General features: G+C 37.7%; 1 long non-coding RNA gene across 3 annotated transcripts; it reads left to right on the top strand.

Annotated features, from left to right (window-relative positions):
- On the top strand, positions 10,488-13,325 carry LOC104786715. Of its 3 annotated transcripts, none has more exons than XR_767633.2 (10): positions 10,488-10,930; positions 11,022-11,098; positions 11,215-11,288; positions 11,428-11,543; positions 11,634-11,735; positions 11,813-11,866; positions 11,976-12,113; positions 12,226-12,319; positions 12,440-12,498; positions 12,749-13,106. It is a non-coding gene; the product is annotated as an uncharacterized LOC104786715 (long non-coding RNA). The 3 variants fall into 3 exon arrangements; XR_767632.2 differs by lacking the exon at positions 12,440-12,498 and having other exon boundaries at positions 10,643-10,930; positions 12,749-12,846; positions 13,051-13,325; XR_767631.2 differs by lacking the exon at positions 12,440-12,498 and having other exon boundaries at positions 10,647-10,930.

Raw genomic sequence — 14,490 nt, 5'->3', positions numbered from 1 at the left:
ATCCGGCCGGGTGCGAGAACAAATCAAGTCCTTCGGCCAGTCCATCGGTGAGGTTCCCGACCACACGGCACATCCTTCAGGCTTTGCAACCCTATAGATACGCCGTGCGTTGAGCCGACTCGGACAAAATCTATATCAGTACGACTCGCCCGAATAAAGAAAACCCGAATATTTTGATTAACCAAAAGAGTTATTACACAAGAGTTTTGAACAAGGCTTAGTGCCGAGTTTGGTTTGAAATAAAAACATACTTGTATTTTACAATAGACACAAAATAAAACTACTCCGGGTTCCTATCGTTCACCACGCCCTCTAGTTCCCTCTAGGGTCACCTGCAGCACAAAATATTATCATAAGTAATCTAAGATTACTTAGTGAGCTCAGGGTTCCTGCAGAGTATTAAACCCCAAATCCCATACCCCATCAACAACAACATGCTAACAATCAACATGCAAGCGAGTATAAATAACAAGCGAGCATAAGATCTAACATGCAAGCAATTACACGATTGCCAAGCAAGCATACAACACAATAATCAATCAGAGATAACATGCGGAAGCTAATAAGCTAAGCAAAATTATTCTGCAATCAATCACCACTACACGCAATGACATATAACATCATGCAAGCATAAACACAAACATGCAACAACTTGAACTTGAAATAAAACTAGAGTTTTAACAAGTTCTAATTCATGGGCCCGGTATGCTTCCTCTCCCTAACCCCTCCTGAACAACCGTATTACAGCCACAAAGGCATGCAATCGGGCTTCACCCAAAGCTACACCGTCATGTAGACAGCCTCGGCCAGGGTAGCGAGCCCAGTAACCTCCGAGCTCTTCGTAACCAACCCTACAACACACGAACATGGGTTACATGTCGCGGCTGCATGTGGCACGGATGGGAAGGACAGCCATACCAAGTCTTACTACGCTCAGCCGGAATTTCTCGCGGACTAAAGCGTCTTAAGACCTCACCAAAGCTTATACTTGAGTTTATATGATTTTCTTCTCATATGTTTTCAAGTATCTTAATTAGTTACCACCCTTGTCACTAGATCCTTTCGATCTAGTAACCGGTGTAACCTCACCTCACATGCAACTTAACAAGAAAAACATAAAAGAATTTCAAGTAAATGCATCTAAATGATTTATGCAAAACCGCGCACTAGATGGATGTTTTTAACACTCCATCTAAGCCGATGCAAATATGTGCCTGAACTCACAGAAAACCGGCGATCTCTGGGATGAGTGGTCGGATTTTCTTCACGGCAACGCTTGAATCCTCTTCCTTGTTGAAATCGAGTTCCTTCTCGATTCAACGCTTAACTGCGGTCGTGCGATAGTCTTGTCTTGCTTCTCCTCTTCTTCACTTCTTCTCCCTTGCGGCAGCACTTCTTCCTTTTCTCTCTTCTTTCTCTCTTTCTCTCCTCTCTTTCTCTTTCACTCCTTTCTTCCTTTACTTAAGAAATTTTAGCGAAAATGAGGAAGTGGAGCGACCTTTATATAGAGGAAGAGAGTAGAAACTTGGCCCAATGCATGTGTGTTGTGTGCCATCTCTCCTAGCCACACAATTTTAAGGTTGGACACTTGTTAAGTGTAACCAACACTTGTCACATGGAATCTTTCATATTTTCCCCATTCACACTTGCATGAAACGCGATTGGCCGGTTTCTATAAAGAGGAATAATCTTGTCTCCCACTTAGGATTTTGGGATCGAAAATCCTAGGAATATTCCTCCAAAGATTCCACTCCTAAGTTGCATGAAATCCAATTGGTGGATTTTTGCAAAAACAATTTCCACAAAATCGAGAATTTTGTCGGATCGACCGGTCGCCGGTCACCCGTCGACGTCTCTCGGTCCTCCTCGACCAGTCTCGGTCGCTATCGGTCAATCCTCGGACATCCTCGAGAATTCTCAGTCCATCGGTCTTTCTCGGCAATTCCCGGTACTTTGCGATACGCGTCGGACAACTCTCGGTCCTCGGTACGTCTCGGACGACTCGAACGGTACGTCTCGAACATCTCGGTCACTTTTTGATCCGTCCAAAATTTCTCGGACTTTTCTTCAGCAAACTTTCTTTTCTCCTTGCTGGCCTCCTTTCTTGAGCTTTTGGCCTTGAGTTTTCATTTTAAAATTTACCTCTTAGCGAGGGTCACTACAATGATACTCTGTTCTCATTTTAAAAAGACTCACCGTGCTTCAAGTATATTGGCAATGTAAAAGCAAGACAAACCGGTTCACTTTAACCGGTGGTTTTTATCTGATTTGATAGTGACTACAAAAAAAGGATCTTCAAGGAGCATTTTCCCAATTGGTAACCTTATCATTTAAACAACAAATTAGGGCTTCTAAACAGAGAACAAGTGTTGTTGCGATTTTTACTGGTAAAAAAGACATTTTGGTGCATAAATATCGCACTGGAAAGACGTGAGAAGATGGTGATAGTTGGGGTCAGGTCAAATTAAGATTGCATGTGCTTTCATCCTGCAAAGTCGCCTTTGATTGTGCTTAATCAAACTGATATGGTTTGATGATTCCATCGTGGGATGATACCATCACAGTATGTTTTCTGTGATGAGTTTGGACTACTGATGATGCTATAAATATATAAGAACAATACTTGGGTTCACCTAGGCCTGCGAATTCGGTTTATTCGGGTCAGTTTTTTCGGTTATCGGTTTTTTTTCGGAATTTGAAAACTCTATCGAATCTAACCGACTAATAGATCGGTTCGGTTTGGTTCGGACACGGTTATTTCGGTTCGGAGTATCGGTTATTTCGGTTATCCGTGAGACTTGTCAATACACCAACAATGTTGAACAAACACAACACAACAACAACTAAACAGAATATAATTCATGACATTTAACTTCATCTTAAGATAGGATACAAGTCATGCTTACAAAAAACAACAAGTACAAGTGTGCATCAGTCAATCCTACTTCTCTTATACATAAAGAGACTATGAGAGACAATTTATTAAAAACCACACTTACAAAAGTCTCCATGAAGGTCACAAAGATATTAGGAGACAATTGCCAAAAGTTAAGTCACTTGCCAAAAGTTAATAGAGAGAATGAGAATTGACAATATACCAATGATCATTTCCTCTTACCTCTACGCATTTGGTATATTGTCATTCTCTACTTACTCCATTCCAAAAAATAGTTAATTGTTATGAGTTTTTTTATGCAAAAGATGTAGAGAAAGAGAGACAACCTTTTACTATCATTATTTGGTTTTAGTCTCCCTTGTTCTTCTCTAGATCACGGATCCGCAATTGGATGAGTCGCATTCTATGTAGCTGCACAAAGAAAATGTTGCTAAATTAGTCATTAATTCACAAAAAAGTAATGAAAATGTAAGAATTATGAGAAATGGGTTACCTAAGGACTCATGAAACTACAATTCTTCAAACATCTGAACTAAGCTTGCTAATTTCTCTGCTTGAATGGTATTCCTCAGCCACTGTTGGGTGCAAACCAACAACTCGACCATAAAAGGTGACATAGAACTGTGATACGGGTCCAAGATCCGACCACTTGTGCTAAATGCGGATTTAGAAGCAACCGAAGACACTTGAACAGCAAGGATATCTCTAGCTAGCTCGGATAAGACTGGGAATTTAGAACTGTTTCGCCCCCACCAAGATAGAACATCAAAGTCCAATCCCAAAGCAGTTGGAGTCCTTGGCACCGGTTTCTCCAACAAGTAAATATCTAGCTCACTGCTACATTCTTCATTTGTGCATTCAGCCACCATCTCAGAGTATAGCGTATCCATCCTCTCATAACCATCCTCATCCGACAAATCATACAAATCACTTGCTGGTACTCCAGGATCAGCTACGACTCCACCAGTAGTTGGTACAACTTGCTCACTTACGCTCAACTTCACCACATACTCTGCATACATCTTCTTCATCACACCCTTAATTGATGATCTTAGATGAGTACTTTCGACACTATCTTTTCCATAAAGCTTGTTGAAGCAAAGACCAACAAACTGCATCTTGTTTCTGGGATCAAACACACTTGCGATGATGATAAGCGGATTCATGTTTAAGAGACCATCCCAATATTTTTCAAACTTACTCCTCATCATCATCACCTCTGTCTTTAGTAGCACATCACCATTGGTGCTTAGATTGATAAGATTCCTCTCAATCGTCACAATCTCATTATAATAAAGAGTAGAGGTCACTAATTTGCTGGCTGAGAAAGACAAAGTGCAGTTGAAAAAGATCTTCGAGGACTTAACTAACCTCTGCACTTGATCCCAATCAGCAAAAGTAGGAGGACCAACACGCTTCTGCCCTGGGAATTCAGCTTCAGCACCATTCTCCTCACTATTCTCTTCAGTCTCCATGAAGTAGTCGTTATACAACTTGTCTTCAGCCAACATCTTCTCAAATGCAGCCCAGAACTTGATTGCGGCTGTCAGCATTAGATAGGTTGAATTCCACCTAGTAGCAACATCGAGACACAAACTACCTCTACCTACGTTTCCTGTGTCGACCCTCAACAGAAATGATTTCAACCGATCACCTGATGATCTCACATACTTAATCGCATTTCTGATGGACACTATACTCCTTTTTGCTTGGATAAACCATCCCTCACTATCAAGTTGAGGACATGCGCACAACACCACATATGAAGATAATCACCATTACTAAATAAAGCATCAGGTCCTCTCATGATCAAAGCATCAATGAATACCCTTAGAGCCTTGTCATTCCCCTTAGCGTTATCCACTGTTACTGTGAAGACCTTCTCTATTCCCCATTCTTCAAGACAGGCTACCAAGTGCTCATCAATTGTATCACCTTTGTGATCTGTCGCTGGCTTGAAACTGATGATCCTCTTCTGCAACTTCCAATCTCTGTCAATCCAGTGAGCTGTTACCACCATGTAGCTACAAGAAGTCGTGGGAGCTTCCCATATATCGGTTGTCATAGACACTCTCTGCTTCTCCTTACCAAACAGCTCCTTCAAAGCTCCTTTCTCTCTCAGAAACATACTGTATATATCCGATGTGGCTGTCTTCCTGCAATGGACCGTATACATGGGAAGCATGTTGCTGCAAAATCTCCTAAAACCCTCGGACTCCACAAATGCAAACAGCAGCTCATTAAGAACGATCATCTCATTCACAGACCTTCTGAACAAAGCTTGATCATACTTGATTGCAGTCATTACACCACTGCCATCACCAGCCAACACACTCTGACTACCACTCTCTAGATGCATCTTGTACAACTTACACCTACTAATGTGATTCTTCATTGCACTTGTGTCATGAATCACTGTGTCACATCCTAGAGCTTTACCACAGTACCGACAGTTGGCGAGGGCCGGCTCATGTGCTTGCTGAACAAAATGCTCCCAAACCAGAGATCTATGAGATGGCTTTTTCCTCGGTTGGGACGGTACATGAGAAGTTGTGGGCTGAGTAGAAGTTGTAGCCTGAGTTCATCTTCTCTTCCCACCAACTGAAGAAGCTGTCGGACCATCATCAATCTCCTCTTGTAGAACCGGGTCAATGTTCTCTTCCCCAGAATCATGAGACATCTGTTAAAAACAACAAGTGAAAAAGATCAGTCCAAGAACAACACTATCATAACAACCTATCACCTAGATCAACACTAATTCTATCAAACAACAAAGGGAAACCGAGTGAAAACCAAGAACAACACTAACATAACAAGTAACAACACTATCAAAACAAGTAAAATTAGCAATCCATAGTTCTCGAACAACAAAGGTAAAGAAGCAAACCAAGAACAACACTATCATAACAACCTACCTAGATCAACACTAATTCTATCGAACAACAAATGGAAACCGAGTGAAAACCAAGACCAACACTATCATAACAACAACAACCCTAGATCTATACAACGAAAACCTAAACGATGCACCAAGAACAACAAAAACCATAACACATATCATAAAAGATGCTTTAAAACAAGGGAAAAAGCTTAAAAATACCTCATCTATTTTTTATTTGAAAGTTTAATACCTCGTCTTTTTTTGTTGGAAAAAGATATCTCATTTTATTAAAACGTGTGATTTAATACTTAAACTAATAAATTTTGTTAGTTTCATACTTACGATTTTTTGACAAAAATAAAATTCCATTTTTACCCTTACTATATTAATTAATAATTAATTTTAAATGACTTGGTATTAATTTATGGACAATTCTTGGATTCACCCCCACTTAATTAAGGAAACAAATTATTAATTAAAGAAACAAAATTTGTATATCATTCAATTTTAAAGTTATTAATTCTAAACATTATATTATAGTTTTTAATTATAATATGTAAATCTAAATTACTTTTTTATAAATCCAAACAGACATAAAATTTTGTTTAATTATCTAATTTAAACCCTAATCATTTTTTTATAAATCCAAATTGAAATACAATTTTGTTTAATTTTAAAATCTAAACCCTAACCACTCTTTTATAAACCCAAACCGACATATAATTTTTTTTTAATTTTATAATCTAAACCCTAACCACTCTTTTATAAACCCAAACCGACATATAAATTTGTTTGATTGTAAAATCTAAACCCTAACCACTCTTTGTATACCCAAACCGACATATAATTTTGTTTAATTATAAAATCTAAACCCTAACCACTGTTTTGTAAACCCAAACTGACATATAATTTCGTTTAATTGTAAAATCTAAACCCTAATCACTCTTTTGTAAACCCAAGAATTTTTCTTAATTTATAGGTTTATTTGAATTAAAATTAAGTTTATTTAATATTTCTTTTTATTAATTTTAATTCAAATAAAATTATAAATTAATACCATGTCATTTAAAATTAATTATTAATTGATATAGTAAGGGTAAAAACGGAATTTTATTTTTGTCAAAAAATCGTAAGGATGAAACTAACAAAATTTATTAGTTTGAGTATTAAATCACACGTTTTAATTAAATGAAGTATTTTTCTTCCAACCAAAAAAGACGAAGTACTAAACTTCCAAATAAAAAATAAATGAGGTATTTTAAAGCTTTTTTCCCTTTAAAACAATAAAAACCTTAACACATACAAGACAAGTTTGTTTTAAACAAGAACAACTTGGAAAAGATTAAGAGATAAGAACTTACACTGAAGAAAAGAAGAAGAAAGGCTGATCGAGACAAGAAAACGAAGGATCCGAACATAACTCGAAGATTTCTTTCTCTGTCGCCGCTAAGAGGTTTAGAAGATAAATTAGGTTAGGTTAGAAACTAATGAAATAAAACCGGTATATTAGCTTATATACCTAGGGTTAATTTTCGGTTATCCGTCGGTTTTACCTCTCCAAACCGAACCGATTACAAAACCGAAATTGTTTGAAAACCATTCCGATTGGAATCGAAAACAAATAAAACCGAACCGTCCGAATCTCGGTTTGGTTCGGTTAGGACAAATCGGTTCGGTTCGGATTCCCAGGCCTAGGTTCACCCCTAGGGGTGAATCTCTCCATTCACCTCCTTGTAAAATAAAGAAATAAAATATGTATACATTATTATAAAATTAAAAACTTAAACCCCTCTTTTATAAACCCAAACCGACATATAATTTCATTCTAATTGTAAAATCTAAACCCTAACCATCTTATTTGTAAACCCAAACTGACATATAATTTCGTTCTAATTGTAAAATCTAAACTCTAACTATCTCTTTAATTAACCCAAACTGACATATAATTTCGTTTTAATTGTAAAATCTAAACCCTAACCACCTCATTTGTAAACTCAAACCGACATATAATTTCGTTTTAATTATAAAATCTAAATCCTAAAAAAATAATTTGTAAACCCAAACCGACATATAATTTCGTTTTAATTGTAAAATCTAAACCCTAAACAATTTATTTGTAAACCCCAAACCGACACATAATTTTGTTCTAATTGTAAAATCTAAACTAAATAAATATATTTAACTTTCCTTACCAACTCATATCTTTGGCCTACAGCATAAAATATTCAAACAAAATTATAGGCTTTGAAGTTATTTCCTTTGTTATTTAGGGACTCCATCACAAGAAAACAGTCACGTGTGAGGATGGTGACGGGTGCCTTTGCAAATCATCGTCGCAGGACATTCGTAGTTGCCTATCATCAAGTCTGGTGAAGGTTTTAAAGATACTTAAGTTTGGCGAAATTTCTTTTTCCTGAGATGACACGGAGATGGAGAAGGAGAAACAGAAGCAGATGGAGCAAGTCAAGTATTTCTTGGAGACAATGCCGAATATGGAACAATTGATTGTCTGCTACAATACACGAATTGATGAAGATTTGAAAGGCCAACTTGAGAGACTAGTTCCAAGAGGAGCTTCATGAGAGTGCAGTATCCAACTAATATGTGATCACGTACTCGCACCAGTTTATCCTTATTCCAGTGTCATCGACTATATCGAATAAATGGGAGAGTATCATCCTTTTTTTAGATCTAAAATAACACTCAGATTTTTAAAAATACATCTTTTAAAAAAAACTCACCTCACCCTTCTCTCTCCCTTCTCTCTCCCTTCTCTCTAAAAACCAATTTTGAGATCTAGGTTTTCTTGCCTCTCCGGTGTGCCCCTCCGGCGCCGGAGAGGGCTTTCTGTCCTCTTTTAGTTTTTCTTCTTCCTTCTGACATCACTTTTCCCATCGGTAAGGAGGTCCTCCGTCTTGGTCTGGTCACTCGGGAAGGTGGTTCCGGTGAGTCTGTTCGGCGCGTGAAGCGGAGATTCTGTTGGTGGTGACCGCTGGTGAAAATTTTGGTGATGGTGCTTGAGGACGGCATCAAATCCGGAACCAGATCTGACGGATCGGGTGTGGTTTCTTCGTGGGTCGTTCTTCTCATCCGGCGGTTCGTTGGCTCTAGATGAGCAGTGAGAGTTTTCTCACTCCAGTTGAGGCGGTTCTTTGCTTGGTGGTTTGATGTTGTATGTCATGTAAGGAGGGCGGCGCTTAATTTGCAGGCTTTGGATCTGCAAGAGGAAGACAGAGGTGGGTAGATCTCTTCTCCGGCAACAGAGGTGTGGTTTGGTCTCCCAACTGATGCGACTGTGGCTTCTTTTGGCGGTTCGGGAAGCTCCTGATCAAGTCGCGGTGGCTCGCGGTGGAGTTTTCTCGGGGTTCAGCCATCCAATCCAAGCTGCGGTTTGCGGCGGAAGTCGGCTGGGAGTCCGGAGGGTTGAGTTGCATTGTCACGGTGGTTAACTGTGGAGTTTGGCAGCTCCTAGGCTCTTGTGGGTTTTTCGGGATGTTGGACGGTGAATTGAACCACCACCGTCTGCAAACCGCCATGATACTTGCTTCCACCAGACCGGATTGAAGAGTTGTTACCTGAAGGAAGCGGTGGTCGCCGGAGCTAGAAGGGGGGTGTTCGATCTGAGTGAGCAGGTTGCTAGGAACGGGACTTGACCTTGCAGAGCCTGTTATTGGTTGTTTGAAATGGTCGGAAGATCTGTAGCAGGTCAGGTGGGTTCGTCGGAGAAGGAGACTTGACGGAACTGGGTTGCTTCTGTCAAGGGATTCGATCTGGTGAATCCGCCGCAACGCCGTCGATCTTGCAACCACCGGCGTTACTGTTCAAGCAGCCGTCTCAGGTCCTTCAGCAGGATCCGATCCTCTTTTCCGGTGAAGGCTTTCGATGTCGTTTCCTTCTTTTGTATCTGTTGGGTCTCTTGTGTGTAATTCAAGGCCAAGCCCATATGGGAAGGCCCATTATAAATTAATATAATATATTTTATTAAAAAAAAAAAAATCATCCTTTTTTTTTTAATCTCTGTGAATATTAGCAAAGCTTTGGTTCTAGTATTTAGAACAGAACTATATAGTTTGGTCTATGTTATTGGTCCCTTCTTTCAGCTACTTCTTTTCACATTTTGTGTGTGTTTGTTTTATACTTGATGTTTTCTCAAGGGTTTGAAGTTGTTATATAACATAGCTTTGGTTCTAGGTTGCAGTACAAAATACTAGTGTCTCATGTTATGTAATATGTGTGTCTAAATCGTTCGGCTTCTCAATATGCATATTCACTTTTCTTTACATGTTGTTTATACAACCTCATCATGGTCTCTCAAGGCTTTCCAGCTAGTTGATCAAAACAAATAAGATGTGAAATTTATCTCATTTATTATTATTAGGTTTTTAAGAAACACGAAAGTGAACCAGTAGTTTTGATTTTTTGTTGTTATTGTAGTTTATATAGCTAACTGTTGAAAGAAAGACAAAAGTTGGGATGAGAAAATCATTGTGGAATCTGCTCAAAGAATTGTCTAAATCCAAAAACCCTCATCTTTCCAAGTAAAAAATCAAACCCTATGTGACACATTTTTCAGATATGAGAAACAATTAAACATAAATCTTTCTTTTATATGCTTCAAAGACTACTAGTCTACAAAGCTACAGATAGATATGATTATCACTAATCAAGTCTGGTAAAGGTTCTAAAATATGCCTATCATTCACCGATGAGCAAGAAAAGAAAAAGTTTTGTTGTTCGGGATTGGTTTCCCGGCGACGATCACTTTCACTGGAATTGGGCTCTCGTGGCGGCGGAGGTTGGTGGAACAACACGTGTCCAATTACTCATTTTTATTACTATTAAAAAAGAATGTATTTGGGTTCTCCTTATTTTGGGCTTCAATAAGGTCTATCTGGTCTTTGTTTAGTCCTAAAGAAAATAAAATTAGAACACAGACTCTTCAGAGAGCGAGAGAGATAGAGAGTGTGAGAGATTCTAGTGGCGACGACGAGAGAGAGAGCGACGAGAGATGGAGAGTGTTCGATTCTACTGGCGGCAAGGTCACGGTCGATTCTACTGGCGGCGAGAGATACATATGAACTAAGTCAGCGGAGGTAACTTTTCGTGGTCTTAAAGTCTTTGCAAATCTGAGACCTGCTACAGTTGTGCCATAGGTAACCATCCTCAGCCTAATCTCAAAAATTCTTGGTAGTCTGAACTTTGTTTCTTGTGTGAAATTCAAATTTTTGTTTTGTTTTTATACAGTTAGGGGATGCTTCCGCCTTGAAGAGAGAGGTAGCAGAAGGTGTTGATCTTAAATATTGTAAAAGATCTTACATGAGGTCAGTTTAATTAGTTTATTAAATTTTAAAACTGATTGTAATTCTTGTCTTTCTCGTTATGTAGTGGGACAGTTTCTTTAGATATGATGTCTCATGATAAGGTATTTGTTTTGTAGAGCCAAGGGGCATAAAGACCAATGAAAACGGCGAAGAAGTTGTGTTGAACAGTGAGGTTTATGCAACCCTCGAGGTACATGATTGAAAATCTCAGATACAGATTTCCGTGGATAGATTGTTAAGTACTACGGACTAATATTTTAAAGCAGTTTTTATGTTCCTCAGATTGATTCAATATAACTCTGATGGCAATGCAATATTTTCCTCTGCAGGCCACTATTTAATGGATGAAACGAGTAACAACACTAGCCTCTGAATATGTTGATGTTGAGCTGTCACATATGTATGTTGACAATGCTGCGATGCAGCTAGTTCTGACCCCAAACAGGTACGTGTATTTGCGTAATTAGTCAGCGTTGCTAACGGTTTGGAAATTGTGTAAATTACATACAATGGGTTGATTATTTCATATGTGCAGTTTACACCATTGCTACAAACAACAAATTAGGTGATATATTATTATCCGGTGAAGCTTCAATGAATCACTGGAATGCTGCCATCTTCTAGTCTCAGTGATTCGGTATAATATAAAACAATCTGATTTACTATGCAGTAGTATGATCTTGTCTAAACATAAACCCTTCATGCTTAATACAGCGACCTGGACTCTTTGAACCTTTACATGGTTCTGCACCTGATATTGCTTGACAGGTTCTAACTTTATTCTTCAAACAAACACGGCTTTTGTTCCCTTATATAAAAACTACTTCCATGCCCCCAAAAATAAAGTGCACAACTTCTCTATTATTTGAATTTCCAGGATAAGACGAACCAATTGGCAACCATGCTTCTGAAATACGGACTTGGAGAAGAAAAGGCAATAAAGAGGATTGAAGTTGCAGTGTTGGTTGCTCTGAAAAACGGTTTCAGAACTGGAGACGTTTACTATGTGGGAACAGTATGTTTCTTAATCCAGTCTTTTAACACGTGTTTCCTTTTCCTTAAAAACGTCCCGAGTTAGTGCAGTGTACAAAGTACAATCTTTTAAAGATACATCTAACTCTGCGCAGGATGATTGTATGTCGAATGCTTTTTACTTTAGATGTTCAGTGGATCTAGTACAGCCTTGCCCGACAGAGCAACCTACTTGCCCATTTTGTCTTGGTAAAGTCTTAACCTTTAAATTGTTCAAATGTATGCAGAAATATGGCTTAGTGTAGCGCTAGAAAATGTGAGTACAGGTATTATTACTAAAATTGACAGTAATAACTCTTTATTATGTAGTCCAAACAGATGCAGTTACTATGTAGTAGACCTCCCTCGTTGTTCCTTGAAACATTTGAGTATGTAGCCTCTTCACTTGGTCTCCTTTTATTATGTTAATCACCCGAAATATAACGGCTTTGGGTTTGGGGAGAGACTCTGGTCAGATATTAGGGGGGTATTGAACTTGTATTTTAGGAGATTTTGTGGGATTTGAATATTTTAGGTTTTTGCAAGATTTGATTGGCTTTTAGAAGATTTCTGGTTATTTGTTAGAGTTTTTATATATTTTTCTAAAAATACTTTGTGATTCACGTCTATCTTTGACAGGTTTAATGACAAGCAATTCACGTCTATCTTCAGCGACTATGTACACAACAACCACAATTACCACCATCACAACAACAACTTCAACGACAATATCTACGGTAATACGCCGTCCAATCACAATAGCATTAGCGATGATAATAGCAAAGAAACACCACCATCCCATCATGATCATCACATGGAAAACATAGCCTACCAAAACAATCTTATGTTCCATGTTTTTATTTTTCTGGATTAACAAGGGATTAGATTGATGAGAAGTAAGCTTAGGAGATTGGTTTACATGTGTGTTGCTTGTTGTGCAGTATTGTGTATTGTCTTTGAGGTGACAAGAGTTTTATGTGGAAAAGATTTGTTGTAACTTGCAAAGAAAAGAGCAGAGGAGTTTTACCAAAAAATAATAAGAGCGAGCTCATTAAGACTAACAAAACAGAGATTAGCAATCATACAACAGCAAAGAAAAAAGGAGTTATCGAGAAGAAGATGAAGAAAAGAAAAAGAAAAAAACACAAGAAGAAGAAGAAGATGACAAAACAGAGGGGCAAACAGCAGCAAAAACTTATTACGTTTTATTAGAATAAGCAAAAAAGAATGAGAACAAGGGACAAACTTATTACGTGTATGTTACCTAGTCAATTGAGAAAATACATCTTTACTAGATTGATCGATATGCACAGACATATATATGGCTCTGCACTTAAACAGCCATCTTGCTGCTTTGGAAATTTGTCTTCAAGCATCCTTGCAAGGTTTATACCTGAAACAAAATTATCAAATCAGACTTGGTGATTTTGTTACAATGAAGATGGAATCACCAGAGCATGTTTAATTAATTGAGCTAGTACGAAAGATCCGATTCTCTCCATCTCTCAATTATAGTTCTGCATCTTGGAATCATTTTCTCTCGGGCAAGCTTATCACTTGATGATCTTCAGTCATTTGTATAAATCTCCCATTGAGACTGCCAAATGCAAAACAAGAGAGAGGAAGCAATCGAATTTTCCGGTGGTGGGATCGGAGCGGGGAGTGGTGAAGAGGACGTGATGAGGTAAGGCTGTTTATGTTTCAATTTTGAATTTCCAGGAAATACAGTTTTTTCTTATAAATCCCTGTAAAATTCTACCTCAAAAGGTATGATTTTGAGGGGAAGCATTTTCAACTAAAAAAACAAATCAAAATCTTTCAGAATCATTCAAAGTAGCAGTTTTTTTAAAAAGTTGTAATATTTTGAATAACAGTAGATTTCAAGTAAGTTTTATAAATCATTAATTGAATAACAAGGGATTGTATATTATTTTAAATGATTTTACATAAATCTAAGTTGAATAACATAGGATTTTAAAAGATTTTTCAAAATCATCAATTGAATAACAAGTGATTTTAAAAATACTCTAGAATCTTTTAAAATACCAACTTTAATACCCCCTAAGTCTCTTCTCTTCATCCTATCCTGATTTTCGAAGTCTCTGACGGGAAAAGAGTCTTTCAGTTCTTCTTGACTTTTTTTGCTAGTAACATAAAAAAAAGATGAGAAAAAAACTTATTTTATTATTAGGCTTAAAAAAGAAACAACAAAAAGCCCACTAATACCCAAACGAAACGCATCGTTTTAATAAAGTAGAAACATTATTAATCCAGAAAGTTCCAAACGAAGCAATAAATTAAAAAAAGATATATAAATTTTTTTTTTTTTTGGGTTGTGAGTCTTGTGACCGTTTTTTTTTTTGACCGTTTGTTTTTTTTTT

The sequence above is a fragment of the Camelina sativa genome, chromosome 5, assembly GCF_000633955.1.
Source record: "Camelina sativa cultivar DH55 chromosome 5, Cs, whole genome shotgun sequence".
Classification (NCBI taxonomy): domain Eukaryota; kingdom Viridiplantae; phylum Streptophyta; class Magnoliopsida; order Brassicales; family Brassicaceae; genus Camelina; species Camelina sativa.
This window is presented reverse-complemented; position numbering and strand designations above follow the sequence as displayed.